Source organism: Dendrobates tinctorius, unplaced genomic scaffold (assembly GCF_039654945.1).
Source record: "Dendrobates tinctorius isolate UK_male_01 unplaced genomic scaffold, ASM3965494v1 ptg000019l, whole genome shotgun sequence".
Taxonomy (NCBI): domain Eukaryota; kingdom Metazoa; phylum Chordata; class Amphibia; order Anura; family Dendrobatidae; genus Dendrobates; species Dendrobates tinctorius.
The window spans coordinates 83,617,341-83,636,112 of record NW_027361687.1 but is presented as its reverse complement, the minus strand read 5'-3'; positions in this window follow the sequence as shown (position 1 = coordinate 83,636,112).

Below are 18,772 nucleotides of genomic sequence, written 5' to 3'. Positions count from 1 at the left end.
AAATGAGTTTTTTTGCAACAGATAGTGGATTTGTGCTGTGATATCCTGTCTCTAATTGTCTGGGTGGTTTTGCCCACGTAAGCGAGTCCACAGGGGCATTTTATGATGTATACAACAAAGGACGACTCACAAGTGTAGAACCCCTTGATTGGAATCCCCTTACCCGTTTGAGGGTGGAATAAATTAGAGCCTTTTTGAACATTGTTGCACTGTAAGCAGTTCAGACAGGGAAAAGTGCCCTGTTTCTGAGTTTGAAGGAATGTCTGTCGTGGAAGAGTAGAGGCGGAGCCAATATCTGTTTTCACCAACCTATCTTTGAGATTCCTAGCTCTGCGGAAGCAGGATAGAAATGGGGCCTGAAATTCCGGGATCTTAGGATAACTTTTTGCCAGGATGTTCCAATGTCTACGAATGGTGGATTGGATTACTTTGGAGAGGGGGTGATATGTAGTAACAAAAGGAATCCTTTTTTGGGCATTGGAGTCCCTACTGGATGACATGTAACTTTTAGCTCGGTTAAGTACCCCATGGGGGTATCCCCTGTCCGAGAACTTATTTTCCATTTCTGACATCCTGAGTGCCCTGGTGTTGGTATCCGAGACTATGCGTTCCACCCTTTTGAATTGTGATCTGGGTATTGAATTTTTAATGGCTGGTGGATGACAACTGCCATAATGTTGGAGACTGTTCCTATCTGTGGGCTTAGTGAATAAGTCAACGGACAATGCGCCTGTTCTGTCAACGTTAATTTTGGTGTCCAAGAAGTTGATGCTATCAGTGTTGTATTGGATAGAAAATTTAAGCTCTGGCCAAATGTTGTTGATATAACCGTCAAATTGCATTAGAGTCAACCGGGCCAACCCAGATGCAGAATGTCATCTATATAACGACGCCAAAGCATGGCGTGACTAGTGAAGAGAGGGTGATCATAAACAAAGTCCTCCTCAAATTTTGCCATATATGCGATTGCATACGGAGGCGCGACGTGTGACCCCATTGCGGTGCCCTGCCGCTGAACATAGAACCTGTCTTCGAACATGAAATAATTCTCCTTGAGAACTAACTCAAGGAGATCAGAACAAAACCGTTTGACTTGGGTATTGGCCCCCGTCTCCAATAGGAGGCAATCTATAGCCCCCATGCCTTTCTCGTGTGTGATGGAAGTATAGAGACTATTGACGTCCCATGTGACGAGTATGGAGGATGCAGGGAGGGGCCCTAAGGCTTTTATGAGTTGCAAAAACTCATTAGTGTCTAATAAAGAAGACTTAGTAAGCTTAATAAGGGGCGTGAGGATCTTTTCCAGCACTATGGATAGTGGTGAAAGGATGGAATCAGTCAGTGAAACTATGGGTCTACCTGGTGGTTTTTGTAGCCTCTTATGGATCTTAGGTAAGGTATAGAACACGGGGGTTATGGGATCCGTTTTGATTAAAAATTCATACATTCTTTTGTCAATTGTCCCCTCCTCCAAATGTTTATCCAAAATCACTTTGATCTTGGAGGCTATCTGTGCCAAAGGATTGCTAGGTATTTCTCTGTAAACCTCAGTGTCACTGAGCTGCCTATAAATTTCCTCAAGTTAATCCGATCTATCCATAATGACCGTAGCCCCTCCCTTATCCGCTGGTTTTATAATAAGGGTTTTGTCTGAGGATAATTGGTCTAAGGACAGCCTTTCCTCCCGTGTGAGATTAGCCTGGGAGTAAAATTTTCCCTGGTTAAAATCATGAATGAAATTATCAATGTCCCTATCGACTAGGGATACAAACGTTTCTACGGGCGGGTTGTCCTTAGGTGGCATGTAAGTACTCGGAATCCTAAGACCTAAGTCATGGAGTTCCACTAGAGCTGGAGTCTCGCCGGCTGCTGATGTCGGTTTTGAGGATTGTTGTGAGAAATGTGCCTTTAAACGGAGATTTCGATAGGACCTCTGTAGATCCATGTTTAAGTCAAAAGTATTGAATTTGTACATTGGGCAAAAGGAAAGACCCTTCTGTAGGACCGACAATTGTTGGACATTAAGACTTTTAGAAGAAATATTTATCACCAAGGGAGGATGTGTACCTCTGATCGTGTCTGCATTTGATTTCTGGAGTCCCCGGCGGCATTGGCCCCCCCCTCCTCGTCTTCCGCGGGAGCGGCCCCGGTGGTGTCCTAAAAAAGAACTCGTGGTTGGGGCATTCGAACCGCATCTGCTCTCGGCCGAACCCGAGGAGCTTTGGGAGGTGCGCCGCTTGGTGAAGCGCTGAGTATCGCGCCAATGATATACCCGATTCTGGAGGTAGTCCTCTGTATCCCTTAAGAATTTCATTCTTTTCTTCTTTTCTAACTCCATTCTGTGAGAGCGTAGGGCTTCGTGGTTCTTTTGTTTTTAGTTCCTGAAACTCCGCCTGCGGCATCGTGTTGGTCAGTTGATTCTCGATTGCGCTTATCTGTGCATTCACTGAGTCCAGGTTCTTCTGTAGGAAGGAAAGTGTGAGGGTTATCAAGTCGAAAGAACATTTGTTCAAAATCTGCTCAAAGGTAGTGCAGTAGTCTTTATCGTCCCGAAAGAACGTAGGTTGCAGTGGGACCCTCAGTCCCCTGGGAATACGCTGCACCCGGAGATATTCTGCAAGGGTGGCGATGTGAAACTCAAGATTCACAGCCCTCTTGGATTCCCGTTCCAAGTCTCTATTTTTAATTTCCTGAGTAGGAATTTGGAGAAATTCACTGGAAGCAGTAACCTTGGATAGGATTTCAGCCGTCTCGGTGGCGTTGAAGAAAAAGGTCTCACTGGACATACTTCTGGTGCTCGTGTTTGGCAAAATTACAATCCTATAAAGAGAGTACGGCACTCAGGAATAGTTTGGTTGTTGGTGCTCAAGTCGGGTATCCAACCCATCAATCAAAAATGACAAAAATCTTGTCACTCAATATGTGAAATATTCAGACACTTATTTTGTGCATCCAGACAGAAAGGTTTAAACGTTTTTGGTCCAGCATAGGACCTTCATCAGAAAAATCTCGTTTACTGAAATATACATACAAAAAAAAGAACAAAAACAAGGCGTTAATTGCTGTCCACATCATCACAGAAATACATACTAACAAAAGCACCCTTGGATAGTACCTCTACTAGCCATCTCTCTCTCCTTTGAATTTTTGATGAAGTTGGAACATATATTTTTGTCATGTCTTTTGTTAGTATGTATTTCTTCTCTCAGCTTTCAGCTACAGCATATGGATTGCACATTTACTATATACTGCCGTGTGTTTATTGCTATTTAATGATGGGATAATCTAATTGGGGAACTATGGATTCACTTATTGTATGAATTATCTTTTTTCATTGCACAACTTGCACTTTTTTAATATACTCCTTTAAAGTATTGACCCATTCATTACCTTATTTTGATCTGAATACTTTTGCAAGTTCCATTGACCATTTAATTCTAATTGAGTTTCACAGATCAATAGTGTATTTTATTTATATCCTTCACTTTTGAGATATTGAGTGTCCCACAAATTTGTTCTGTTACTACTTGCCCATTAATGTCGGGATTTTGTGCTGTTTCTCTCCCTCTAATTCTTTTTTTTTGCCCTGTTTATTTTTAAATCCACTTATTTTAAAATAATTACTAGTTTTTAACTTTGCCAGCAGACAAGAAGTGATGCCAACCAAAGGTACCTCAACAGACCACCCTTTGATGTATATTGATTGAAGTGTCTAGCAACTAATAATTTTTTGGACCCATAGATATTATCATAGTAAAATGTACTGTAGGAATCGCCATGTACTACAGTATTTTTTACTGAATTTATTGTTAGCGCAGACAAAAAACAATCATCTGTGTCCTACAGCCATTGAGCATTGATCACTGATGTACATCAGTGAACGTCCTCCGGTTGTTGCCTTTTTTTGAGTAAAAAAAAAAAAAGAATTTAAAAAAGTTTAGATTAGTGACTGCGAAATGTACTGTAGTAATTGACTACTATAGTATTTTTTTTTTTTTTTTTTTTTTTTTGCTGAATTTAGTTAGGGTTAGTAGTGTTAATGCCGAAACAAATCACATCCATGCTTGTTGCCTACAGCCGTCGATCTCTCCGATTGTTGCTTTTTTTGAGTGAAAAAAAGAACTTAAAAAAATATAGATTAGCGACAGTAAAAATATAATGTAGTAATCGGCGGTGACTACTGTATTTTTTTACTGATTTGAGTCAGGTTAGTGTTAGTAGCCAGCACTTAGTAATTTGTTTTATCACTGACGTCCATTTAGTAAGTTTGTTTTTTACTTACCAAATTTTTATAATTTTATTTCTATATTCTTTTCTTTTATCTCTTCTAAATAAAAAAGCAGTTTACCCCAAGCCCTCACACACGCCTGGAAAAATTTGGTGTGCACACACAAGCACCACATATGTGAAAAAATGTCCCAAAACCAGTATTTAGCGGAGAAGGTATATGCTTTCCTTGCAGTGAGGTAGAAGATCTCACCATCCTTTATCTTTCTGACTCCTCTTATGATACCAAACCGCCACGCAGATGCCCCGGGACAGAAAATAACCTAGCGACCACCGTAACTAAACTCGTATGGAGACTTGTTTCCCAAAAATTATGAGCCACAGATTCCTGATTTTGTGGCACAATCAGAAATCCAATTTAACACTAACTGCCTCACAGAATTTGACTTTTTCAGTCTTTTTTTCTCTGAGAATTATGTAAATCTCATGGTGTCGCAGACAAATTTGCACTCAGCAATTTTATCTCAAAATCCAAACTGGACCCCTGTGGATGCCATAGAAATGATGAAATTTTGGGGCCTGGTTATTCACATGAGTTAGTGAAGAAGCCAGATATCTGGCAATATTGGAGTGTTGACATGGCTATGCCCTGGACACACTTTGAGGCTATCCACAAATTCTTGCATTACAATAACGCGTGGCCTCCCGGAGATGACCCCAACTTTAACCGACTTTTTAAAGTTCGGCCGCTCATTGAGCATGTCAGCAACAGCTGAGGTGTACAACACCCAAAGGGACATCTGGGTGGATGAGTCCCTAATACATTTCAAGGAAAGGCTCAGGTTCCGGCAATACCTGCACAGTAATGGAATTAAACTATAAGCCGTGCGTCAGGGTACACCCACAGGTTTAGCCCGAATTCAACCCCCTGAATGCCCACCTGTCCTGGGAGTGAGTGGAAAAAAGGAATTTGATGTACCCACTGCTGGATCAAGGTTATCACCTCTATGTAGATGACTTTTATACCTGCTTACCACTCAAGTACCTCTGAGCAAGCTTCCGCAGCCTGCAGCACTCGCCGCAAAAATTAGGTAGGCCTATCTAGGATGCTAATTTGGAAGCTGCTCAGAAAGGGCGAGAGCAGAGCCCAATGTAGCAGCTACATGCTGGTGGTATGAGGACATGAGGGATGTCCTTTTTTTGACCACCATACATGGTGATGGAAGCACCCCCAGTACTGTACCTCAACACGGGTCCACAAATCACACTGTTCTGGAGTACAAGAACATGGGGGGACTTGATCTCTCTGATCAAGTCCTCAAGCCATATAGTGCCATGTAAAAAACTAAGGTGAGGTACAAGAAACTGGCCATGCACATTGTACAGATGGCAATGTACAATGCTTTCGTGGTATCAAGATGTACTGACCAGACCCAGTCCTTGCTTCAGTTCCAGGAAGTACTGATCAAGGCCCTAATATTTGGCAGTCAGGAAGGAGCAGGCCCCAGTACTTCCAAAACTGAAAGTGCCTGTGTTGTAGCAGGGCAAAATTTTCCTGGTAAAACATTTCAAAATGGAAAGAGGAAGGTCACACAAAAGCTGCAAAGTGAGTTACAGAAGAAGGATATGAAAGGACACACTATTTCAGTGTGACATCTGCCCTGACAAATCTAGTCTGTGTATGAAAGACTTTCAGAGTCTACCATTCATCCATCTAATATATAAAGCTCTATGTATGCATGTACAGTGGGAAAAAAAGTATTTAGTCAGTCAGCAATAGTGCAAGTTCCACCACTTAAAAAGATGAGAGGCGTCTGTAATTTACATCATAGGTAGACCTCAACTATGGGAGACAAACAGAAAAAAAAATCCAGAAAATCACATTGTCTGTTTTTTGTTTCATTTTATTTGCATATTATGGTGGAAAATAAGTATTTGGTCAGAAACAAAATTTCATCTCAATACTTTGTGATATATCCTTTGTTGGCAATGACAGAGGTCAAATGTTTTCTGTAAGTCTTCACAAGGTTGCCACATACTGTTGTTGGTATGTTGGCCCATTCCTCCATGCAGATCTCCTCTAGAGCAATGCTTTTGGCTTTTCGCTTGGCAACACGGACTTTCAACTCCCTCCAAAGGTTTTCTATAGGGTTGAGATCTGGAGACTGGCTAGGCCACTCCAGGACCTTGAAATGGTTCTTACGAAGCCACTCCTTCGTTGCCCTGGCGGTGTGCTTTGGATCATTGTCATGTTGAAAGACCCAGCCACGTTTCATCTTCAATGCCCTTGCTGATGGAAGGAGGTTTGCACTCAAAATCTCACGATACATGGCCCCATTCATTCTTTCATGTACCCGGATCAGTCGTCCTGGCCCCTTTGCAGAGAAACAGCCCCAAAGCATGATGTTTCCACCACCATGCTTTACAGTAGGTATGGTGTTTGGTAGAAACACAACTTGTCGTGTTTGGTAGAAACACAACTTGTCGTGTTTGGAGGAAAAAGAATACTGAGTTGCATCCATCAAACAGTTCCAGTTTGGTTTCATCAGACCATAGGACATTCTCCCAAAACTCCTCTGGATCATCCAAATGCTCTCTAGCAAACTTCAGACGGGCCCGGACATGTACAGGCTTAAGCAGTGGGACACATCTGGCACTGCAGGATCTGAGTCCATGGTGGCGTAGTGTGTTACTTATGGTAGGCCTTGTTACATTGGTCCCAGCTCTCTGCAGTTCATTCACTAGGTCCCCCCGCGTGGTTCTGGGATTTTTGCTCACCGTTCTTGTGATCATTCTGACCCCACGGGGTGGGATTTTGCGTGGAGCACCAGATCGAGGGAGATTATCAGTGGTCTTGTATGTCTTCCATTTTCTAATTATTGCTCCCACAGTTTATTTCTTCACTCCAAGCTGGTTGGCTATTGCAGATTCAGTCTTCCCAGCCTGGTGCAGGGCTACAATTTTGTTTCTGGTGTCCTTTGACAGCTGTTTGATCTTCACCATAGTGGAGTTTGGAGTCAGACTGTTTGAGGGTGTGCCATTACTACAGGTAATGAGTGGAGGAAAGAGGAGACTCTTAAAGAAGAAGTTACAGGTCTGTGAGAGCCAGAAATCTTGATTGCTTGTTTCTGACCAAATACTTATTTTCCACCATAATATGCAAATAAAATGAAACAAAAACAGACAATATGATTTTCTGGATTTTTTTTTTCTCAGTTTGTCTCCCATAGTTGAGGTCTACCTATGATGTAAATTACAGACGCCTCTCATCTTTTTAAGTGGTGGAACTTGCACTATTGCTGACTGACTAAATACTTTTTTTCCCCACTGTATGTATGTATGTGTATGTCCGGGATTGGCATCTGCACCGTCGCAGCTGTCTTGTAGGAGACCCTGGACAGGTGCATTATAGATATTTGAAATCTACATCTGAGACTGAATGAATTGAGTAATGATATAGCTCATATGTGGCATTACATTGTAAAGTTTCCTGGATGCATTTGGCCAGAAAAGAGCAAGGCTTGGATACTCACATTATACAGTTATCTGCTCTTACAGTGAAATTCCTTTGTTTTTGAGGCTTTTGTAGAAATTGATTTTGTCTAAGAGCTGCTGCATTCTGTTACTGTGTGAAGGACACTAAATTTCTAAAATTCTGATGGGAGGGGTGAATGATGCCCCTGCGCGACTGCTTGTGTGTTTCTCCTCTCTGTTATCTATGCTGTGTCTAATGGGAGGGGGCACAGAGCTGCGTTCAAAATTCTCTGTATTTCTGTCTTTGGTGTAATGTTCGCTAGGAGATTTGTGCATTTTAAAGCAACAGTACTTAATTGAAGTGGAATTAAATTTTGTAAGTTGAAAGTAAAATATGGTGCCTAATTTAGAAGGAAACTTGTAAATGATTGGTCATTAATGTGTTTGTACCTGCTTCTAGTTGTGATTGATATATAGCAAAATTCAGGATCAGCAGGAGGTAGCCAACTGCATGGCTGATAAAGTAGGTTAGAGGCCTATCACATCTGGGCCTTCTTACTTTAGTCAGCAGGTTTTTTTGTTGTGGGTGAGAGGCAAGGGCAAGGAGCCTTCCGGCTACACCTTGGCAGGCTCGCTCTGATTTGCTATGTGTGGCCTGTAAGACAAGGTCCAGGCACACTGAGACGGCATTTCAGAATAAAGGTGAGCTGTCTAAGTTGAAGCAGCCTTCCCACGTTCCATGGAGCTGGACTAGTGGGTAAAAGGCCTATTCCTATTCTCGTCAGCTGATCTAATGGGTGAGAGGTTAAGAGCCTTCCCGTTACATCCTGTAGGTCTACCTGGTGAGAGGCAAGGAGCCTTCCCGCTACACCTTGGCAGGCTCGCTCTGACTTGCTACGTGTGGCCTGTAAGACAAGGTCCAGGCACACTAGAAGGGCATTTTAGAATAAAGGTGAGCTGTCTGACAAATAAGTTGAAGCCATGGCAACTTAGTGTGTGTGCAGTCAGGGCCTCCCAATGGGATTCGACCGCTATGCATATTGTAAAAGACAGAGAAGAAAGGAAGCAGTAAAACAGGTGTGACCAATATTGAAAAAGGCAAAAATGCCAGAGTGTGAATGTTTGGATGTGCATAAACAGGCAAATACAAGGGAAAAAAATAGCAAGTGAATAAATGATGTTTGATAATTTGCAGCAGTACGGAAGTAAGGTGTATTATGAATGTTTTGATTGACAAAGTTTAACCAGAGACCCAGACAAAACAGATGGACTTGTAAACACTGTGGTCAGACTCAGACAAACCCAGACTGAAAAGCTACTTGTGTGACCTGTGCTACCGATCTAAGCGAGTTGTGCTAAATCCTGTTCAGACAAGATAATATGTAGTGACATAAGAAGCTGACAATAGTGTGGATAGTGGGGACATTGACCTTTGGTCGTCTGGTGTCTGCTGTCAGCTTACTTCTCAACCACATCAGGACCTAGAAGGGTGACTAGAGTAAGAAAGGTGCAAGAGTGTTATCCCTGGAGCCCCTCTGGCGAGCTGGCTATGCTGAAGCAGCTGCCTGACCCAGAGTACCAACCTTTCCTGTTTTACAGACAAAGGAAATACAGCAGGCATATAAGTGTACCTGGGCAGACCTACAGAGGTTGGTGAGTTTAAAGGCAGGTGACATACTAGGACACATAATTAAGACACACACAGATGTGGCAAAGAATCAGGCTTGGGGCATGGATGATAAATCTGCATGATCTGGGGAGACATACTGTGAGTCACTAAAACAGTTGGCTACAGTGGAACAATCAAAGCAGTCTGTACTCCTGACTAACGTGACACAGCAAAAAGGAGAGAGTGTAGAGATGTACTTTGGACGGATACAACTGAAATGGGCAGACATGGGGTACATTCGCATAAACCCACTTGATGTTAAAATACTGGTAAATGTATTCATTGACGGTATGAACAAAGACTTACGAGATGCAGTACAGACAACCAGACCTGAATGGAGATATGTAGATCCGAAAGACCTCCTTAAGGTAGCTAAAGGAGTTGAACAAACAAGGACGATAAGACAACTTGTCTTGTATGCTGGAGCACAAGGGAAACAGTGGAGATGTAGTAAGGGACCTAAGGACCTAGAAACAGTGAGGTGCTGGAATTGTGGTGCTTACAAAACTTTATTTTTAGTGACAATACCAATATGAATTTACTGTCATGATTAAATTGAAAGAAGGAACCACTCCTCCTTGTTTAAAGCAATACCCCTTGAGCCTAGCCAAATCAATGGCCCTGAGCAGGAATATTAAAGAGTATGTTAAGGCAGGGGTTCTGGTGCAAAGATATTCTCCCTACAACACCCCTTTGTATCCCATTAGGATAAAAGGACCCAAGGGTTCGCTGACACTTACAAAAAGGTTCATGACTTAAGGACTATTAATGATGTTACAGAGAGTGTGACCTCAATTGTCCCTGATCCACACACACCTGTCACAGATCCCAATGATGTCAAAATGTTTCACAGTTATTGATTTGGCAAATGCATTTTTCTCTGTACCCCTGCACCCTGACAGTATCTTTTTTCCTTTACTCATGAAGGTAAACAATATAGTTGGACGGTCCTCCCACAAGGGGGAAAGAACTCCCCTACCATCTATTCAACAGCAATGGCAGGGGTCCTTGAGCAATGGCAACCACCTCACCCACCGATGGTCATCCACGTACTGTAATAGTACTTTTTGCTCTGCTGCCCGGGCCAGATGTCCTGCAAGGAAGCTACAGTTTCCTTGCTATGTTTTTTGGCAGAAAAGGGTTGTAAGGTCTCACGTGACAAATTACAGTATAGCAAACAAAAGGTGACATTTTTGGGACATTGTATTGCCGAAGGTACAAGACACCTGACTGAAGACAGGAAACGGGCAATTCAAAATCTCCCTCTACCCAGGTCACATCAGCATCTACTGGGTCTAATTGTGCTGAGTAGTAAGAAATTGATTCCTTCTATTCTCTCAAACTGCTCATTGTGTCAGACCCGGCCTTAGGCATTCCAAGCTATGACCAGCCATTTTTCTTGTTTTGCACAGAGCAGGGAGGACATGCTACCGCAGTACTGACACAACAACATGGAGGGAAACAGAGACCAATAGCTTACTACTCAGCACAATTAGACCGAGTGATCAGAGGGTCGCCTACGTGTGTCCGTGCGGTAGGAGCATCTGCACTACTAGGAAAGACATGTGAGATCACGCTGACTTTTCCTTTGACAATTTATTCCCTACATGACCTCCATTCCATACTCGTACAAGTTCAACCAAAACATCTGTCTATGGCCAGACAGCTCTGACTTGAATGCGCGCTACTAATTCCTGAGTATGTCACCCTCAAAAGATGTAGCGTTCTGAATCCAGCCACCCTCCTGCATGTGGATTCAGAAAAGGGGGAATTGGTGACCGTAGTAGCAAGTGAGGAAGAATACTTTGACATGACCCATGAACATGACTGCATAGAACTGATGAGTCAGGAGACAGTTGGTTTTGCACACGTTCATGAAAAACCTGTTCCTACTGTTCCTAATGTAGATTTTAAGTTTTTTTGTAGATGGCTCCAGATACCACCAGGATGGACGACTCTACACTGGATATGCAGTAGTGCCTCACATGAGGTAATTCGAACTGAACCACTCACTCCCTCCTCACATGTCGGCACAGGAGGCAGAGTTGAAGGCACTCACTGAGGCGTGTTGAGCCGCTGCAGGTAAAGTTGCTAATATTTACACAGATTTGAATTATATATGGGGAATAAGCCCATGATTATGGCCCATCTGGAAAAGCAGAGCGTTTTACATCAGCCGTAAGCCCATTAAGAATGCAGAGCTGGTGAAACAATTGATGGAGGCATTGATGTTACCAGTCCAGGTTGGCATTGTCAATGTAAATGTACACAAAAAAGGTGACTCCGTGGAGGTAGAGGGCAACAGAAGGGCAGACGAGGCTGCTAAAGTAGCAGCAAAGCAGCCTAGGGAGCAGTGGACGGTGGCGGGGAGTCAGCGTATTACAGCCACACTGAGCCGAGATGTCCTGAAATCCCTCCAGCAACAGGCTGCTCAAACAGAGAAGGAACACTGGGAGACTGGGAGCTAACCTTAAATGGAGTATGGGAGGATAAAGATAATTTGTGTTTACCAAAATCCCTGTTCCCAATTATGGTGCCAGCAACACATGGCCTCACTCATGGTAGATGCCTTCTGGATCGCTCCTGGTTTCAGCTATGCAGCCGCGAAACTCGTACAATCATGCCTCATCTGTGCACTGCACAACCCAGGTAAAACAGTAAAAGTCCCTAAGGAAGCAACACCTAGGCCTCTCTACACATTTCAGAGACTGCAGATTGATTACATACAGCTACCCAAGGTAGGAGTGTATGCAAATGTCTTAGTATGTGTAGATCTCTTCTCTGGTTGGCCGGAAGCCTATCCAGTAAAATGTGAAAATGCTAAAATGACTGCAGTCAAACTGATGAAAGAGCTGATCTGCAGGTATGGTGTCCCAGAAACCAGAGAAAGCGATAGGGGTACACACTTCATGGAAGAAATAGTGAGGGAAGTCATGCAGGCCATGGGTGTACAGCAAGCATTTCATACACCATATAGACCACAAAGTAGTGGGAAAGTGTAAAAAATGGGACACTTAAACTGGAAATTCAAAAGGCCATGGCAGACACAGGAAAGAGCTGGGTAGAGTGCTTGCCTCTTGCACTCTTTTCAGTGAGACACACTCCAAATAGAAAGATAGGCTTGTCTCCTTTTGAAGTCCTGTTTGGTAGTGCACCAAAGACTGGTCTGTACTTCCCACAGGTGCTACAAATGCAACACGGTTTTATGACGGCTTATGTCCAGGCCTTGCAGGAAAGACTTAATGTGGTACATAAACATGTGTTCTCATCCATTCCAGATCCAAATGAAAGTGCAGATGTGCATCAGCTGAATCCAGATGATTGGGTGGTCATACGCAGACACATGAGAAGGAGCCTGGACCCACGATTTGACGGCCCCTTCCAAGTCCAGCTGACCACATCCACCTCAGTAAAACTTGAAGGAAAGCCCACCTGGATCCACGCCAGTCACTGCAAGAAGGTCCTTTCAACAGCAGAATGACTGTTTTCCTAATCACCTTGCTGGCAGTGACAGGATTACTGCGCTCTACAGAGACACAGGATAATCTCTTAATGTTGACTGGGACAACAAACTTATTCGACATCATGCTCTTCTTATAAAGGACATGGAAGGACAGAAATCGAAAGACTGTTGGATCTGTACACACAGCCCAGTATCTGCAAGGACTATGCCGTACTTAGCCTTACCTCTGGAGCTATGGGAGGTATTAACTCCACACTGCATACACAATGAGACTTGGACTCAATCTTGGTTTGGGGGAAAAGATGTGCCCCATGATATAGCTGCCTCATTGGCTATAATCAGATGGGCCGCTAATCCCTGGTTTCAGTTTAATATAACGCGGCCTAGGATACAAATGTGGTGGCGGGAATATGATTCAGATGTCTGAAATATGGTCGCCAGGAGGAGGACTGAAATCCCTCACTCAGACCCCATTCCCAATGATGGACTGTGGTTCAGTCTTCCACACACTGTAGCAAATACCTGTGGTGAGGACAATAATTTCTTCCGTATATACACTCATGATCAACCACAGATTAATGAGACGGTGTACCAAGATGGTGTTGAAGGCTGTTAAAGCCTCTACAAGTAAAATAATAAGGAAAGAAAGGGGTAAATGTACATTTGGTATAAACGGAAAACAAATGAATAATACTTGGTGTGCCCATAAACCTGAGTCAGGACTTTTGCGTTTATACCAATGTATACAGACCCCGGGTAATGTTTGTGTTCTCCCAGAAGGAGTATTCTTAGTGTGTGGACATCGTGCCTACAGGTGGGTGAGCCCAGACATAAGAGGGGTTTGCACTCTTGCCAAACTAACACCAGCCACTTTCATAGTTCCTCATAATAAAATACACAGCAGCAGTCCCAATTCACACCTTGTATAGAAGGGCTGCAGACAATAAGCCCCGTGCAAATGGGTAGGCCACATCTAGTACAAATGGGGATAACAAAATAATCAATAGTATGCTAATATACCCCTTCATAACACAACTGTGGGATAAATTAGTGGAAGCTACTGACTACCTGGACGATCAGATTTTCCAGATTCTTGAAGTTCTTAATGAAACTAATACAATACAGAGACAATTAATCGTAGTTACTAACCAACATACTATAGTACTAGATTACCTGACAGCAAGAAAGAGGAATGTGTCAAATAATTAGTCTCACCTGTTGTAATTATATCGACCCTGCTGGCAATCTCCAGATCAGGGCCAGTATTGACAAAATAGGTGAACTTAGAGACCAATGGTTAAAACAACACAGTGCAACCAGAGACTCCTAGTGGGGTAACACATTCTCTTTTTTAAATCCAGCAAATTGGTTTAATGGCCTAGCAGGATGGATTTTTGGCATTGTACAGACTTGTATGCATTTTATTGTTTTACTTATTGTTTTTTTTGTAGCTGTTAAAGAGCTAATATATGTATTACTTAAGCTACTGAATAATGTATGTGTGGAAAAAAAAAATCTAAGGCTGAACCTTCTGTAGTGTATCATAGACCCCAGGTAGCCATTGTTGATGGGGAAAGTGAGTGTCCACACTGAGGGTGGATGGGCAAAGCAGGTAGGAAGCCTCCTTATGGGTACCAGACCCATGAGACAGTAGCTCCTTTGTGGACATCAGCTGACCCTGTGGCAAAGGTTATACCATTTACAAAAGGGGGAAATTGATATAAAAGGGTTTATGGTTTGCCTTTTGCCCTTAACTGCTAGAATTTATTCTCATGGCACAGCAGTCTCCTCTTCAAGGAAACTATGCTTCTTATCATATATGTTCTCAATAGTCAGCCACAACGTGTTCTGGGTACATGGTAAACAAGGTATGACCCTGAGGTGACGGTGGGGGCTACATGAGCTCCATAGACTCACACATTTGTTGCAAATGGTATAAAAGATTGCCTTTTGTTTCATTACGTCAGATAAAGTGATTTGCCCTTGACCTGTGTGCAGTCTCCTTTGTCTCCAAGCACTTGTAACTTAAGGGCGTAAACTCCTAATTTAGCCTCACTGGTGATCTGGTCGGCATAACTTTGGTCAGAACGAAAACAGCTACAATACCAATTATACTGAATCAATCACCTACATGATGGACAATACATCTTCAAAATAGCAGTATATTTATATAGAACTAGCTGAAGAGCCCGGCGCTGCCCGGGCATAGTAACTAACTGTGGTTAGTTATAGAAAATTATAATTATCCTCCATCCCATAGTCCCGTGCCCATATACCCATCATACATATCCACGATCCCATAGGCCCGTGCCCATATACCCATCATACATATCCTCCATCCCAAAGTCGAGTGCCCATATACCCATCACACATCCTCCATCCCATAGTCCCATGCCCATATACCCATCATACATATTCTCCATCCCATAGTCCCATGCCCATATACCCATCATACATATTCGCCATCCCATAGTCGAGTGCCCATATACCCATCACACATCCTTCATCTCATAGTCCCGTGCCCATATACCCATCATACATATCCTCCATCCCATAGTCGAGTGCCCATATACCCGTCATACATATCCGCCATCTCATAGTCCCGTGCCCAGATACCCGTCATACATATCCTCCATCCTAAAGTCCAGTGCCCGTATACCCATCACACATCCTCCATCCCATAATCCCATGCCCATATACATATCCACCATCCCATAGTCCCGTGCCCATATACCCGTCAAACATATCCTCTATTCCATAGTCCAGTGCCCATATACCCATCACACATCTTCCATCCCATAGACCCGTACCCATATACATATCCGCCATCCCATAGTCCCGTACCCATATACCCGCCATACATATCCTCCATCCCATAGTCCAGTGCCCATATACCCATCACACATCCTCCATCCCATAGTCCCGTTCCCATATACCCATCATACATATCCTCCATCCCATAGTGCCGTTCCCATATACCCATCATACATATCCTCCATCCCATAGTCCGGTGCCCATATACTCATCACACATCCTCCATCTCATAGTTAACCATTATGACATCATAATGAGCGGCGGCGGGGCTTGCAACCTATGATGACATCAGGGTCGCCATGGCAACCATTGTGACATCATAATGAGGGGCGGGGCTTGGCACGCACACACTGCTTCCCCGGTATGCAAATAGGGGCATTGTGACATCACAACGAGGGGCGGGGCTTGACACGCTCACACTTTCCCCCAGTATGTAGATAGGGGCAACATTGGTGAATTGGAACGCGCGGGGTTAAAATTTCGCCTCACAACATAGCTTAGGACGCTCTCGGGGTCCAGACGTGTGACTGTGCCAAATTTTTTGGCTGTAGCTGCGACGGTGCGGATGCCTATCCCGGACATACAAACATATACACACACACACACACACATACACACATACACACTTTGAGCTTTATATATTAGATATTCAAAGACGCTGCTTCTAATAATAACCTAGAAAAACACTCAAATAGTAAGATTCCTTTTATCCTTGTGGACTAAAGGTACTGTCACACCTAAGCGATATCGCTAGCAATATCGCTATAACTTGTGACGTTAAAGCAATATTGCTAGCGATATCGCTGTGTCTGATACCTACGACCGCTCCCTCGCTGGTTATAGCTAATCACGCGAGAACAGGCTGGACTGTTTCTCGTCGTCAGCTTCCTGCGGCGCTTCCTGCTGTGACGACGAGCGACGCGTGGAGCCGGGCGGGAGGACGCAGGATTGCCTGGTGTGACAGGTAAGTAGCGACCCCCGTCCCCAGCGATGTCGCTAGTGAGATCTGCCTGTGTGGCAGCTCACTAGCGACCACTTAGCGATGTACCAGCGTCATATCGCTGGTTGGGATCGCTGGTACATCGCTAAGTGTGACAGTACCTTAAGGCTATGTTCACACTTGGCATTTTTGCTGCAGGTAAAACCTGCTCTTTTGGCAGTAAAGAAGCTGCTTACAGAAAGCAGATTTTTCTGCCTTTTGCAGGATCACAAAGTTCAGCTTTGCTTACACCACAGAAGCATGACCAATGCAAGGTGTTACGTCACCAATGCAAGACATATATGAAATCATAAAACAATTTTTGGAAAAAAGGGCAATTTGATCAAATTATATCAATTTATTTAGTGGAAAAAAAATAGTCTGAAAATATAACAGTAACAATAAAATGTAACAGTGGGGGAAGGTGAATTGGTCGAGAATAGTTTGCCTATGGTTAAATGTTCATACTTTTGCATTTTTGCTGCTTTTTTTATGCAAATGTTAAGCTGTGTTTTATAGTACCAGCAAAGGCTTTGAGATTTCAGAAATCTCATGCACTTACTGTCACAATTCTGTTGTTGGGTGCCCCGAGATGAGGGTCTCCTTCCCTGTCCCTAACACTAGTGGGTGCCCTAGTTTGCCCTGCTGCCCAGATTACTTCTGATGGTGAAGATACCGGGGCCACATACCTTGCCTCAGCTTCTGAATCCAAACTAAGTCTGTACCCTTCTCTACCTAGGGAACAGGGGAGGAGTAGTAGACCGTATTACACCAACCAGACTAACATGGTAGTATAAACAGGAGTAACGAAAGATACCAAACATACAAATGTACTCATACATTTAACAGAGGATTGCACCAGGAAATGGAGGATGAGGGTAAACCAAAGTAGAAGTAAGGAAATTATCACACACTTAAAACCCACGAACATTGTCAGATAAATCCACTAAACGCCTTCTCCAATAACACCCGACAACAACCTCCAGCCTTTGACCAAAAACTTGCTTTGACAATGAGTGCTAGCCAGGGCTCAGATTATACTGGAGATGGGTGTGACTAACAGTGCACAGCTGAGAACCTAAATGCTCCAGGAGCTCTCAGCAGAGTAGCCAATGTACTGCCAAAAGAAATGTACATAATTTATTAAGAAGGTGAAGTGATTTAAATCAGTGCTGGAGTAATAAAAATCAGATGCTGCAGTCTTCCGGCTCCTCTGTTACAGTAAACCTGTCACTCATACATAGCAGTTTTCCCAAATCAGTCAGGAAAAAAACTTTCTGCAAAATGTAGCATTCACTTTGCAGCATTTTTTCACGTATAGAAAGCAATGGGTAGATGAAAAAACACAGTTAATAGGTTTTGGTGCAAAAACCTGAGGAAGTTGAATCACTTTTATGTACTAACTTTATCAGCATGCACTAGAGATAAATGTACCAGGCAAAAATGTAGCAATAACTGCGCAAAAACTGCTTTTTGTAAGCTGTTTTTTTTTTTTATTGCCAAGAGAGCAGGTAGACATAGCAGAAGACATTGGTAGAGCATTAAGTTTGTAGGACACTGTTTACATTCATCATATATAGCCCTAAAATGATCTTTATTGATTAAAAAGCCATATGCAATGGTTCACACCAAAAAAAAGTGCACAAACAAAAACAACAGTGTTCCAAAATTACCGAATAAAATGGGTAAGCTAGAAGTCCGTCTTACGTCAGCTAGTCTGTCGCCTTCCTGGCTGCGGAGGTTGGCACCCTAGGGGGGAACGTTGTGGCGCCCCCGCTACACGATGGCTGACCCTGGGAGCCCTGTAACACCCTACAGCCACTAGGGGAACCCTTCTACCCGATATGCTGAAGGAACCACTATAAATAGACATAGACGATCCTATATCTAAGAGGACCCTACACCCCAATTAAGAACACAATAGGCAACTGGTGACGATTGACATAATTTCACAACGTGGTCAAAGGATAACAATACTCCAGGGGTTTGGGCCCTTGGCTTGCCAAAACAGACTGTAGTCTCTTAACATGCAGACTAAATTTCAATAGTTGCTACAGAAATTAGATACTGCTTACACTGCCAACTAATAGTTGGCATAGATGACAAAATGGTGCTCAGAAAACTATTAGAGCCAACTCAGATGTGG